This window comes from Vidua macroura, chromosome 3 (genome assembly GCF_024509145.1).
Source record: "Vidua macroura isolate BioBank_ID:100142 chromosome 3, ASM2450914v1, whole genome shotgun sequence".
In the NCBI taxonomy this organism is placed as follows: domain Eukaryota; kingdom Metazoa; phylum Chordata; class Aves; order Passeriformes; family Viduidae; genus Vidua; species Vidua macroura.
The window spans coordinates 78,460,117-78,474,979 of NC_071573.1; the positions used below are offsets into that span (position 1 = coordinate 78,460,117).

The 14,863-nt window shown below is 42.5% G+C and overlaps 1 protein-coding gene and 1 long non-coding RNA gene across 2 annotated transcripts in view; one reads left to right on the plus strand and one right to left on the minus strand.

Moving 5' to 3' along the window:
- BACH2 (BTB domain and CNC homolog 2) overlaps nt 1-14,863 on the plus strand; it is a 180,241-nt gene that overhangs the window by 57,669 nt on the left and 107,709 nt on the right. The gene's annotated exons all lie outside the window — the stretch shown is intronic.
- LOC128805587 (uncharacterized) lies at nt 1,141-2,432 on the minus strand. Its single transcript, XR_008436489.1, has 3 exons — nt 2,278-2,432; nt 1,600-1,658; nt 1,141-1,284 (listed from the first exon to the last, which is right to left on the minus strand). It is a non-coding gene; the product is annotated as an uncharacterized LOC128805587 (long non-coding RNA).

Below are 14,863 nucleotides of genomic sequence, written 5' to 3' on the forward strand. Positions count from 1 at the left end.
GCACACCTGTTAAAGCAGTAGTGCAAGAGTGTGGGGGGGTGAATGAGCGTGTGTGAGTCAAATAGAAGTGCTTGATTTTCCCCCAGGTCTGCCTTAGGAGGTAGCTTCGTTGTCTAAGGACATGGTCCTGGTTTTGTGAGGAATGCCTGAGGGCTCAAGTCACTTAGCTTCTGAGCTTTGTAAATCTAGCTATAAGTGTTCTGCTGTTTGCAAGGAGCCTTGCAGTTCTCTGGTGGGAATACGTGTAAAAAGTATTCATATAAAATGTACCCCTGCCTTTGCAATGGCTTTCAGATTAAAGATCTGCTTTGTTAACTCGATGCCTCCTTAGCCTGCTTTGTCAGCACTGAACGTGCACTGAGATGCTTCCCAGTGGCTTATAGCTCTTGGTTTCATCTAGCAAGAACAATCTATAATCCAGGGGTGTACAGGTAAGTGAGCTCTTGAGAGGTTTGTGGAAAAGGAATGACGCATTCAACATGATACATGGAGAAGGTGAATATACTAACAGTTTCCCATTGTGTTGTGCTATTCTGTTTTGAAAATTGTGCCTTCCAGTTATCCTCTCAGTAGAACAAGGCCCTTCTCTTGGAGGAGCCCAAAAAGTGTACACTTAATTGCTTTACAAATGCTGTGAAGTCTTGGAATGCAATCTAGCCATTGCTCATTGACTAGCCGAACCTATTAGACCTGGACAGCAAGCAGGACTGAGTTGTCCGCCCTTGATTGCAGGCAGCTAATGGAGCTGTGGGAGCAAGCTGGGACTGCAGAGTGGAATTGGCAGTAAACTCCCAGCAACCCTCCCTGTTTTGAACTTGCCCTACACTTGCCCTACCTCCACTACACGTAGGTAGTACACTACCCTACACTCCGTTTAGACTTCTGGCTTTGAGACAGATGATTTCAGAGCAGTGAGGAGGGGAAGGCAGTGCGTGGAAAGCATTGTCTTCCCAGATATGTTAGCTTTGATCAGAAGTTAAAAACGAATCAGAATTCAAATGGCACTGGTAATTTAACATTCAAACCTGCAGAAGCAGAGGGATTTGTCATCTGGCCATGGTTAGCTTTGATTATTGATTGGTACTCATGCAGATGGTTCCATTACATAACACCAAACAAAAAAAAATTGCCCAAACAATGTGACTTGGCATCTCCTCAGTGTTTTTTAGCTCGGAGGGAATCAGCTGATCTTACAAAGCCCATATAGAGGTGGTTTGGAACCCATGAAGCGCGTCCTGTCTTGCAAAACAGCATGGTAGCGCTTTCTTGCATCTTCACACCACTCTAGCAGCACAGAAGAAAACAAAATTCAATAAATGTTGAGATTTTGGTGGAGTTTTTTTTTTGTAGTAGCTTGAAATAAAATGAGGATAGGTGGGATTTTCCCAGGAAACTTTAAGTGTTTAACCTTTTAAACATCTCCTCAACTGGAGATGGGTACAGCCCTCGCTATGTAGCGTTAACCTCTAGAGCATTCTTGGCACTGTGCCGGAGGATTGTTTCAGATGAGCTTGTGCTGCTGTCTGAATTGCCAGGATCTCATCCTTCAGCACTCACATGCCTCACATCCAGTTGTACTTTGTGCCCAGCCTTATTTACCTTGTGGGTTTTGCCAAGATCACAGCTTGGTGGTGTGGCTTCGGGCCCAGTCAGACCATCTGTCAAGAAGAAGGGGAGGAGAAGGTAGTGGTTTTGACATGTTGCTTGAAGAAGCACATGTCCAAATGTGCTTTGAAATCTCTGTTCTACTTGCTTGTTGAATACTTTCAAGGTGCTGTGTATTGTGGAATATTTTTCTGTTGTGCTGCCTTACTTTCCCTGTTGTGGAGAGATCGTTTCATTTCTAGTCTGGATTCGTACATTTTGTTTGTGCTGCTGGCAGATCTTATCAACACCCACTTTTCACTGATATTTAAACTTTAAAAGATAAAATAAAAATCTTTGGTGTCATGGAACACTGACTTGCTTGTAAAATAGTTCTATATACTGGAGATGCTATTTAAAAATATTGTAGGAGTCTAGTAATACATTAGCATTTTATGCATTTCACTCTGAACAGTCCCAAAGTGCTTAAACTCTAGTGCACACATGCAGCCCTGTGGAGATGCAGTTCTCAGGACAGGGGCTGTAAACCAGCCCCTGCATTTGCTGACGGAGGGATGGGTGCAAACAGCTTCAAGCGAAGCATCCAGAATAAACTGCCTTCTGGAGGAAAATGTCATGTCTAGGTGTACAACTCCCAGGAGTTCAGCTCAGGATGCTGTCAGAGTTGCCCACCCTGGGATCATGAAGCTGAGTGTGGAGCGGGACCCCCTGGGCCTGAGTTGCCCTGGATTTTGTCACAGCCTCAGGAACAGCCCCTGACCAGCGAGCTCCGTGTTAAGAGCCTGTTGCCTTTGGCAATCCTCACTGGACTAACAGCAAGTAACTCCTTTGTTTGTCAGCAGCTAGAATGGAGCCACGCACGGGAGCAGCGTGCAGGCAGGCAGCTGCCACGTGTCCTTTGGTGGCTGAGGATTCCTTACAAAGTTGTTGGGACCCTGTGTGTGCAAAACACATTTCTTTGCGTCATCCTAGGTATCCTTCAGCCTATTTTATATTTGTGTCCCTTAGAAACCAATGTGTGAGTTGATCTCAGATTAGCTATTCTAGACATAGCTCAGCAGAGAGGAGATGTAGAGCTGTAGTGTGAGGACAGAAAAAAAACATTTTCAGATTATTTTGAGACAGCAGTTACATCATTCTGGGAAATTCAGCCTTGCAAAAGCTAATAAAAACTAAAATTCAAGCTCTTATAATGTTAAGCAGAACTAATACCGCGGTGTGTTTTCTGGTTATCATTTCAAAACCTCTGTGACATTTTCTCTGAATGTTCCCATACAGGCGCAGTTATTCACGTGTGAGACTCTCAGGAGCAGCTGGGTGGGGGGGAACAGCAACCTCACTGGTGTGTAAGAGAACTCCCTCTTCCAAAAAGAATTACATTGTGGCCAGCTGTGATGTCACAGTTCAGGGTTCAATGAGTTGGCAGCAGGCACCGTCTGATGTTTCTAACCAAAGCATCATAGCCTGTGCTCCTTTTTAATTCTTTAAAGAAAATTAACCAATTAATTATTTCAGTTTTAAAATACATCATGTCTAAAACAGAAAATAAAAAAGGAAAAAAAAACACTATTTTTTTTTTTCATTTGGCATGACTCTGTTAGACGGAAAGAACCTTTCAATCTATTGAGTTGGGAAGTAATTAATCTTGGGAGTGTGAGATGAGTTATAATCTTAATGTCACTTTACAATTGCTAAAATAGGCCAATTTTGTCCTTCGCTAATCCATGTAAATCCCTTTGATTTAACAGTGTTGTATGGATGAAAATAATAAATGCTGCAGCCTATGTAAAAGCTTACAGAGCACATTGCTTGATGAAGCAGCCCTCCCTCTTGTACACTAGAACGCCAATACCAAGTGCTGGCACGAGCCAGAGCATCACCTGCAGCTGTTGCTTTTTTCAGATGTAGCAGGTGAAGCACAAACCCTGTCGTTTGTCTAGATTCAGCAGAATATCTGTATGTGCCATTTGTCAGTATGTTTATAGCAAAAAGGCTAAGAACAGAAAATATTTCTAGGGATAGTAAAACCTACTTTAAAAGAAACGAGAGGCTTTAAAAGCTTATACAAATCTTGAAAGACACAAAAGGGCTAGACTGAACATTGCCATTTCAGTCAAATTTAGAACCTCCACCTACTTAAACAAGAACACGTTTAGGTCAGCGTTTTGTGCTTGGCAAAGTTGTCTCCCTAATCTCCTTCAGAGCATTTCTGACTGTGATTTAGGTGTAGGGAGGAAGGAAGTGCTTCCAGGCTGAGACTTGTAGCTAAATTGTCATACCAAGATAATCTGTTGATTACCACTGAAGTGGTGTAGATGGATAGGCACTGAATTCTGAAATCTGCTATTCACTGTAGGCTTGTGCACAGTTATTCATTTGGAAGCATTCAACCAAGGGATCCAAAACCTTCTGAGTTTTAAACCATTTTCCCAAACCACAGCAGCAAATTCTAGTTGCCTGGGTTGATCTTGCTTTGTTTGTGTGTTTCAGCAAGATTCAGAGAGGTTGTGTCAGTTGATCTATATGCAGTTTCTTGCATTTGTCAGGTAAGTGGAGCAGAAATATGGTTTCATCCTTTCTCCACCCCTTCTTTCATTTAATGAAATGGGAAATGTTGAAGCTACTGGAAACCTTGATGTGACATTTCTAAATGCAGTGATGCTGTCTCTTAAATTTGGGTCCTGTAAGCAAATTGCAAACATCAGGAGCTGCTGTATAGCTGGTCTTCAGTGCTGTTGTTTTATGACGTTGATAAGGAATAAGTGATCAGACTAACATATATTTTAAAACAGATGATGAAAAGTGCATTCCTGGCAGATTATATTAGTGGTAAAGGTGTCGGTAAATCTCTCCATTATTATAAAGGATCCTGATTTTGAGTCTGCTGACAGAGGACTTGGGATAATGGGAGATAGCATTGCGATTTAGGATATCTTTAACCAGATCTGCATCTTGAGAGCAGAGGCTCCAAGACGACTGCAGCTGGTGCAGCTGTGATTGCGGTGTGAACGTGGGCGTCTCGTAAGTCAAATGAGTCTCCCGGGAATTAACGCTGGCGCTCTGTCTTCCATGAAAGCCCCATGTGCTCACCCACGTTGATATGTACGGCTGTCGCCTACCTGCTAATGAACAACGAAACAAAAATGTTCTGCAAGGAAGTCTTCCCTTGGCATTCTTCCCCCAAGTGTTTCTTCTTCTGTCTGCTCAACAGGTGCTGAAATGGAAGACAACAGATTTACAGAAGTGGAGGAGTTTAACTAAGGCGAAAGTGGCCCTGTGTCCTCCCTGGGGTTCCCACGTATCTCAAAGTTCTTGCTTTTGGGAGCAGGGATTGGAGCTCATTCCAGTTTAGCTGTTGCTTCAGTTCTTGCCTTTCCATGCCTGCACTTAATAAAATCAAAAGCTGAGAACAAACCCAGTCTCAATGGGTTTGATGGCAGCTCAGCTTATCTACAAATATTATTAAAACACGCTCCATCGAAGAGGTGTAATTATCAGGATATAGAAACAAAATTGCAGCAGTCATGCACAGAATTGTTGTCTAGCCATTAGGACACTAAGCAAAGAAAATTTCACAAAATTGAAATTCACAATCAAAGCAAATGAAGCAATATTGTTATTACTTGAGGCAACAGAAGCTAGCTGTCCTCTTGGGAATCTGAAATAGTTATTTCAGTCTTCCTTCAAATTTCTCTTTGCTTCCTCTCAGACCTACTAGCCACAGATTTTTCAGACACCTGTATATACTCAGACACCTGCATTTGGCTTGTAAAAAACTACACTGGAAGTTCTTTCCTGGACCCTTGGTGTAGGGAGTTAGTGCAAACAGGTACCAGCCATGTCCTGTATCCTCCTGCTGGTCACTCTTTCTCAGTGGGAGGTAACTCCACAATGTGATGGCACAGACTGTCTAGGGGTGTTGCTTATGTCATTTTAAAGTCTGGATTTGAACAAATGGATTCCAGCTTCTTTCTGTTTCAGAAACACAGCTCATTTTTTTTATGCTCTGTACTTTCAAAAAAAAAAAAAGAAAAAAAATATTTTTTGGGGAGAAATTATGTTCCAGATAACCATAAATGGCAAAAATTGCATAACTTTTCTCAAAGTTATACACTAAAACAGTACTTCAACCACCAAATTTTAATTAAACTCACCTTACAGACACTAATTGTAGTATATACAGCCTTTATATGTATATAAGCTGAGGCACAAAGTAGTTGCTTGGGGTTATACAAGAAAGTTTTTAACACAGCCCAGGTCCCTTGTGGTTTGCTTTCTATAGCTGTTTATTACAGTGTGTTAACATGAAGAGGTAAAATGCAGATTCTTTGTCTTTTTTAAACCAAGCTATATATTGGTTACACTTGCTCAGACTGTATTTGTACTACTCGAGAGCTTGTTATCTGCAAATATTATTAAGATACCTCTGGGTATCTTATGTTCTTCTGAACATACCTTCTTTGTCTTCCCTGTTTCTGTCTTCCATTATGATGAAAAGACTACCACTCATTTGCCAGTATCTCAGAAATAGCTTTATTTTGGTCTCATTTTTTAACCAGAAACCTCTCTTTTACCCCAAACCATGGTTTTTGGCTCTTCCCTCTCCTCACCCCATCTCCCACTCCATTTGGCTGGTGCCAAAGATGACACCCTCAGTGTGTCAGAGCAATCTCTAACATCCTGATTTGGCTTCCTCATCTCTCTTTTGGTCGATAGTTACCCCACTACAGTTTTGCTGTGGAAAAGTGATTTAGCAGGTCCCGGGTACTGGCCCCCTGGGTTAAATTTCCTTCCTCTCTGTAGAGTGTGTCTCCCTGAATGACTGAGCTTTTTGCAAGGATGAACAGCTGTTCTTTTCAACACTGCTGGCCCATTTTGTCTCTCCCTCTAACCTGACTTTTGAATGTTACTATTTCAGGTCTGTGGCTTGACCATTCAAGTACAAAGTCTGCTCTTCCCTTACAGTTTACCCATTGTCAGGTCCAAAATTACTGTGTCACATGTAGCTAACATCTCTCATGTGAGGCAGTAAAAATTATTGGCAAAATTATTTTAATTCTTCATCTGCTGAACCAAATAGCGCCGTAAGTGTAGAAAAATATGAACTGGTTCAGTAGCCAAAAAAAAAAAAAAAATTATCATTTTTTTTCTCTCCCAGCTCTGGTAGGTGTGAAATTTCTGTGCTTCACCAAATTTAGGGAGGCCTAATGTGAACCTGCATAAGATTCAGGCGGTGATAACTACTAACCTATTAGTGTGCTGGGCATGAGGGAGGGAGGCAATGCAAAATGTCATGCAGAAAAAGGTATGAACAGTTTACATCAGCTCTGGAGACAGAACATAGCCATTTCTGAGATGTAAGATGTGGTTTCTTTTTTAAGCCAGGTATTGAAATGGCTGCTGTTACAGTAAAATGTGAGTATCCGGAATCTTTTCATCTTGCAGCATCCTTATCAAGTAGAATGTAGGTGACAGGAAAACTGCTGTGCTCCTATAGCAGCTGGCAGTGCATGGCTACCACTTGAACCCAGAGGCCAAATCAAGGCTTCAACTGACCTTGCTGTGGGCAAGGTTTTAGAGTCTTATGGCCCAAACCGAATGGGTCAAACGTTGTGGTTGTGATGAAAAGCAGTGATACAACACTCTGTGGCTGGGGTTCAGCTGTCCTTGGAAGAGGCAAATTAGAGGAAGATGGCAAGGTCAGCTGTTCCAGCAAAGTTCTTGCCAGGTAAATAGCAGATTCTGTCTTGGGTGAAATTATATGACCTGCTTTGGTGAAAGCTGTGAGCCAGGTAAGACTCTGAAGAGTTCTTTAGGGAAAGGTTTGGAAAAAAAAACTAACCACAGAAAGTAGGTTTCTGGAACAGTGAAATAAAGGCTGCAACAACAAAAGAGATGCAGGTGAAGGAAATGGAGGAATAAAGTAAAATCCTTTGAGTAAGGAAACTGTCTGTGACCAGGAATTGATGAAGAGCAATCTTAAGAATGAAAACAAAGCTATAATATATTCATGAAGCACGATGATGATAACTCAGAGGGAGTAGCATTAATTATGACTTCCACAGCAGAAAAATAGCTTGTAGACTGGGAACCAATTAGTGGTCGATTGCTCTGAACTAGATTTCAAACGCAGTACATGAAACGACAATTACACAGTATTACCAACAGACAACTACTGCGATGAGATAAGAGCTGTCAGCAGATTTGGACCAAATTCCTTAGCTGACATCTGCTTACTAAAAAGGAGACTTCTTTCTTGGGGTTAGGGTCAGTGACAGAACAGAGGAATTAATGGCCAAATGTCATCTTCTGTCTCCAAAGTAATAATGTGGGGCCTGGCAGAGGTCTGCCTGTTCTCTGTGCTCTTGGTGATGCCTGGACATAGTGTAAAAGTGTCCCCACAGCAACTGGTGGAATTGTTGTGGTCTGAGTTTATTGGAGACAAACACAGTTTTTATCTTCAGCACATCTTAGTGTGCAATAGAAGTGATTATGTTTTGTGATGATAAAAAAAAAAAAACAAAACAAAACAATTGCAGGAGAATGAGTAAGAAGAATTAGTAAATTAGTTTTATAACTTAAGTGAACATGCCATATGTTGCTAACCGGTTTGCAGCTGAGCAATCCCAGACAGTGGACTTTCCAAGGATGAAAATACCAGAACCAACATTGGATATTTGAATGCATCCAACAAAATCACCAGGAAAATCAGTTTCAGAACAAGAATAGAGGCCCCAAGAGAAATAGAAAGATAGCCTTGCCCAAGAAGCTGATGTAGCTCCTGAAAAAGCTATTCCCTTTGCTCAACAGGCCAGGTTCTACCAGCCAATTGGCCTGTCTGAGGTTAGCAAGTGAAAGCTATTTAGTGACAGGAGAAGGATGATGATGGTGGGAGGAGCACTGTGACTTTGCCAAAGGAACTGAAAATCCCATAGTAGAGATTCTGTCTCAGCACAAAGGCAGATGTGAAGAGCTATCTAAAACCACAATTTGGAGTAGCTGGAGGTAGAGATCATTGTTGCATTTTCCATTGAAAAATGGTTGAATGAGTAGTTGCTGAGTTCTTCAAGAAATACAGGAATACAAAAAAATTAACATAATCCAACTAATAAAAAGAAATCGCATTTCAGATAAAGTATTTCAGAAAGGTGATGCAAACTATTGCAAAAGTTGAAGAGAAGACCTGTTCCTTTCACTGCATCAAAAATGAAAAAAACCCAAACGAAAATGAAGAATGGAGATTCTAATTTATTTCTCTTACAGCTTCAGCTCAGACATTTCAATTAGGAAGATAAAGCAATGGCCTGGTTCTTGGATGGCCTCTGCTGTCCAGATTTTGGATAGCCTCCTCCTCCCTGGCTTGAGGCAGATCACCTGCCAGTTTGATGCAGTTCTTTGTTTGGAGCTCTTGGTGAGAATATGTTTATTACCTTTTTTGGGAGACTATTATTTTCAAGTATGTATTTATAATGGCTGTGAAGTCACTGACAAGCCTGAGCCATTGAAGCAAGTAGGGAGCTACATGAGTGGTTCATCATGGATAATGCTGGTGTAAAACCAGCGTGCATTCTGTCATTGAGTGGATGGTGACATGGCCAAGTCACCATAAGAAAAAGTACAGCTGGATGTAGTATAGTGAGCTGTTGCATCAGTTAGATCCGGCATCCTGAGCATGGGATGCTTAAGTGGCAGTTCAAAAAACATGTAAGAAAAGACTGTCTGGCATTGCAGGGCTAATAATTATTTAAGGAAACAAATCTCAAGAGACCTTTTGCAAATTCCTACTGAAGCATTGTATAAAAAGGCAAAGGAATACAAGGAATGAGTCAATTTACATGTCTTGGCAGAGACACACCAACCAGGGGGGAAGTCCAAAAGGAAATGTCACCAACTGGCAAGGCAACAGCTGCGTTTACCAACTTAAACAAAATTAGTCATTGAAAATACAAATGTGAAGACCAAACTAGGAGTCTTCCACTCAGATGTTATTTCCATCATAACATGTGGATGTGAGTATTGGAAACTCACCAGAGGCAAAGACATTTCATGCCTCCAGAGGTAAATACCTGGGGAAAATACTAGGTAACAGACGGAGTGAATGTGTCACCAATGCAAAGATCTGCCACTTCCTCACCAGTGTGTCCCCCAAGTTCTCCAGGGTAAGCAATGGAAACATTGGGTCGTGTGCAGTGAGTGGAGCCAGCAATCCTGTCTGAGCAGATGGGCTCTCAAGCAGCTGGAGAAACATGCAAATGGTCAGACCAGATATCGCCTGCAGTGTGAGCGCTTACTGGCACTCAGTGATACAGAAAAACTGCAGAGAGTGGCTAAAGATTGGCACAGACTTTGGAGACACATTGGCTCCCAGAGCAACATCTGCAGGTGCAAGAAGGCTTTGGGGGAAAAAGTTCCTCTTACTACCCCTGGGGGAGTGGTGGGGGGGAAGGTGTGCTTACATGGGTTTTTCTCCTTTAAAGATCTAGACTGTTTAAAGTTAGGTTACTGAGAGGAACCAGAGCTTCCCAGTGACGGCATTTCTGGCTCAGGCGGCAGAGAGCTGCATTGCATGGACAAGCCAAGAAATCTGTCATCCCTGGTCTAGTGTGCTTTTGCTGTCTGACCTCAAGGAAACCACACGACCTCACCAGCTCTCCAGAGCTCTCTGACCGCAATACTGTAAGATTTTAATTAGAAGCAGTGGACAGTACACTACTTTTTCTAGTTTCACAAGCTGTCCTGAGGGGCTAGTAGGTGAAGTAAGTTTCTTTGGAAATGGAAAGAAACCCATGTGTTTCACACTCTGCATTGAGAATAAAGAAGTTGCTTGTAACTTTATTTATAGATAAATATTTACATGGTGTAAGTGTGGCTACAGATTGTCTTCAGAGATGAAGGGTAGCCCTTAGCTTTGTACTGTACGTACAAAGTGCTTGTATATGATACTTAATACAATTTTGTGAGTTTAGTTCAGCTGGTGTTTTAGATGATGGCTGTTACTAGAGTAAAAAAAATGTTTAGGTTCCGCACTGGACTGTTTAGTCCAGTTTGTAGAACATAGGGACAAAAATAACATCCCATGCTGGTTTTTAACCAATAGTACAAATAGATTCTTCAGTTATTAATTCTTTATAATTCTGGTTCCTGTAGTTTTTTGTAAGAAACCCTGCTTTCTTACAAAAATGACCAGACCCTATTCATTCCTCTTACTTTTATAACTGCATCTTAGCACCTTGTCAGGGCTGAAGCAGTTTGTGCCCCTCTTGCTGGGCCAGTTGTGCTACCTCCCTTCTGCCGCTTCTCTTTTGACACCTACGCTGAGGGACAGCCGTCAAATTCCTAGTAGTGGTGTCACCTGCCTATTGGATAAGAAGCCGATTTTTCAGGGAATTAAAAATTGAAGGCAGTAAAGACTGATTCTATCATCTGCTCATGCTTTTTCAGCCAAGCTCTTACTACTTCTCATTCAGCCTAATTTTGAAAGGTTGAGGTGAGAAGATCCCAGCCCTGTGCCTAGGAAGACTGTTCTAGCACCCAAACCAAAGCTTACTGCTGTGTTTGGAGTGAGAATCCCAATGTCTTTCTCCCATATTTAAGCTTGCTTTTTCATTTGCAAATGCCTCAAAGGCATTTATTACTATTTACCATGACCAGGTGGTATCTAGCCAGGTTTAGCCCTTTCAGTTCTTCCCCTGTAGGCTTGTAGGATAGCTGTGGCTCCTGGGCACTACAAATCTAGGACCAAGCATCTCTTTTGAGGGTTTGCTTTCAGCTGCCCTGTTTCATGCAGCTGGCCCCCTCTGCAGCAGGAGGGTGAGCTGTAGGTGCAGTAGGTGCAGACACACCTGCACGCTTCACATGACACCATCTTTTTGTGTCTGTAGCCAGGTGACAAAGTACAAAGTCACCTATTTGCAGGGGGGAGCTAAGCCATGCATTTTGCTTTTGAGAACTGGTAGGCAACACAAGCAGCTCAGTAAAGACACCCACAGTGCTTTCCTGAGCTGGTGGCGTGAGTTATGCTGCCATCCCGCCCCAGAGATGCTCAGAAAGCAAGGTGTGACCTTGGGAGCATGATCAAGGATCCCCTTTCCAACCACAGCGAAAGGCTGTCTATCTAAAATTATTCTGCTCCCTTTTGAAAACAGTCTGCTAAGTGAGGCTGCAGACATTAAGGACAGCCACTATCCACGCCAAGGAGCTCATCTGGATTGCATTTAAGAGGGAGTTTCAGATGAGTAAAACCTAAATGAACACAAGATCTGCTGTATTTGAAATTTTAACATCAGCAGACATCAGAATACAGACTGGAAGCAAACCCTGAAGGTAGGTTGGGATGCAGCAGAGGCCTGTTGCCAGAGCTTGGGCCTTGCTGTGGGAGCAGATCTGATTGCCCAAGGGCTTCCTTGGCCAGTGCCCTGTGGAGCCCCAGGAGCATCTGGCAAGGCTGTTTGGTGGTTTCTGCAGGGAGCTTCACTAGCAGGATCTCAGCTGGAATCCCTGTAAAGTAGTAGCCAGCCTCATTGGGAGCACTTTCCTTCGCCCGTGACCCAGTGTGGATGTGAGCAGCACTGCCTGCCCAGGCTGGGCTGGATCAAGTCATCTGGGCCCCTCGCATAAGTGGTTGCGGACACGTCCCCAGAACAAAGTCATAATACAAATGGATTGTGGCAGCAGGGATGGAGTTCAGGAGGAATTAGCCTTTGGGATATTTTATCCTATTTTTGAAGCATGAATTGTTGGTAAACCAGAGCTAACATTCATAATCTGCAGCAAGAAATAATATAAAGCAGCTGCAGCCCCACTGCTGGTGCCTGGTGTTGTATTTCTCCTGCTGTTCTCTGCAGACTGGCTGTTGCTGTGGCCATCCTTCCCAGGGGCTTGGGGTGCACTGAGGACCCCAGTCCAGCTGGAGTTGGCAAAGCAGCTGCAACACTGCTGTGAGTGACACAGGTCTCCTTTGCCCAGGAGACCAGACCCAGCTCTCCTGCTGCCAGGCCCCTTTGAGCTGGAGTTTGTCCGTGTGCAGGTGGCCACAGTGGAGCTCTTAGTCCCTTCCCTAGGCAGCAAGGGGTTCATTCACCACCTCGAAGATGGGTTCCTGCATGGTGTGACATGTGCCCTGGAAGGGACTGTCACTTTGCATTGACAGTAAAGGGAATCTGGAGAGCTGGCTGCCACAGCTGTAAGTTTCTACCTTGCATCTGAATCAGATGGAATTAATCCTTTTGTAAACAGCTGGGGTGATTAAGCGTAGAAGTAACCAGATAGTCAACAGCAAATTAGACAGTATTTCACTTTGTAAGATGTCCTCTTTATGTGAGTGTAGCTATCAGCAGAGCTGGAGAGGTGGGTGTGAAAGGCATGGTAAAACTGAGATTCTTGTCTCTTTAAGTCATGATGCTTGATAATAATGTTTATTAACTGGCAGAAGCTTAAGTATCTGTGGTGGTCTTGCACATTTTGACAGAGAAAAGTGTTGTACAAATTAATAGGGAAGTTCTCTATATTAATTTCCACAGGAATATCATAGGTAGCCTTCTGTTTGCACCTATCCATTTCAGGATTGCATCAGGAATAACTGGATATTCAGTTCAAACTTCTAAATTTGAAGAAAGTTTTTATAAGCTTTGAGCCATAGGTTTTATCTTCTTCTGCAAAATGCTATGAAAACGTTGTAAACAAAACTGTAGCTCTTCATGGCCCCAGCTTGATTTTCATGCATTGGTTAACTTACTTCTTGTATTCTTCTTGTTGAAGACAGGAGAAAGAGCATCAAAGATATTTTCCTTTGTATGAAACTATACCTCTGCTGTGGCTAAGACCATAAGGACTTCTCACTTTCAACTGGTTTCCATGTCCTTTAATCTCTCACAACTCCACATGTCTTTTTGCATCATCTCAAACTGATTAGATAAAAAATGAAAAGTTTAGTTGGAAATTACAAGTACTGAAAAGTGTCATACTCTTTGACTGCCTTGCTTGCATGAGGCAGTGGGTGGGAAGGAATAAAAATGTACCTTAATTATACAGTCTCTCTGTTTATTTTCACAGCTGTAGCCTTGCTGAAATGTGCAGCAGACGTCCTAAATCCACCAAGCAGGGTCCCTGTGTGTTGCACCTGCCAGTCCTACAATCTTGGTACCAGTTGGGGAGGCATGTGTGGCTGAACAATGCAGGAAGACTAAAGAGGTTTATCCCATTAGAAATAAATTACAGTGTAGTGTAGCATGAAAATGATGTGTCAGTGAATACAGAACATAGGATTACCTTCTGTCTCTTCCCTTTATCACAGATAACAGCAGCAGGATGGGAAGGAGATTTATATTGCACTTATTTGAAGCTGACCAAGCAATTTAGATGAGATGAAATAGGGATTTTATTTCTGGATAGAAGAATGTGTGCTTGCTAAAATGCCATTAATTGCTTTATTATTTAAAGCACAAATTTTATCCAGCAATTTGTTGGTCTCCTCTTTTTTTTCCAGTGAAAATAATTCACCATGGAAAGATTATTCTGTCAAAAAAGATGATGAACCTACTAATAAATTAAGTTAAAAGAAGCTGAACTTTCAATTCAGCTTCTGTTTTCACCCCCCCCTTCTCTCTCTTAAGTACTGTGTGCATGTGTGAATTTCAATAAAAACAATAGTGGCTTAGCTAACTATGCAGCAAATTGCAGCAAATACCACTGCAGCACTGGAATCATGGGCATCTCCTTGCATGTTGGGAAGATTTTGTCACATATAGATCCAAGGAGCTTAGGAGAGCTCCTAGCCTCTCCTGGAGGCAGAGGCAGTCACCAGGGTGGACCAGTCCTCTCCAGGACCAGTGCTGAACTCTGCTCCTACTCCTCTGCCCTCGTTATAAAAATGCCATGTCAGCTTCTTCCACAAGCACTGTCCCTGTTTGTCAAACTTACCTGCTTTAGCTCTTTCTTGGTTTTTTAAATCAGTCTCTTTGCAATCTCTTTTTGCTCCTGTCAGTGCAATTTTGTGTTTCTTTATTTGGTTCCTCCATTACCCTACCAATAGCAGGCTGGTGGCCAATCTCCATCACCCAAAGCTATGCTTTTCCTCCTAGGGCTTGATGTCTGGAATTTGCCCTGCCAATATTAACCCAATGCTTGCCCATGGCTGATTTATTTGCCATAAAGGCAAATTGAACCCAAAGGAGATGTGCCTCCATGCAAATCAGTTTTCTTGTACAAGCACTACTTGCAGGAATGGTCACTTGTGTATCATGCCCAAAGCACAAGCTTT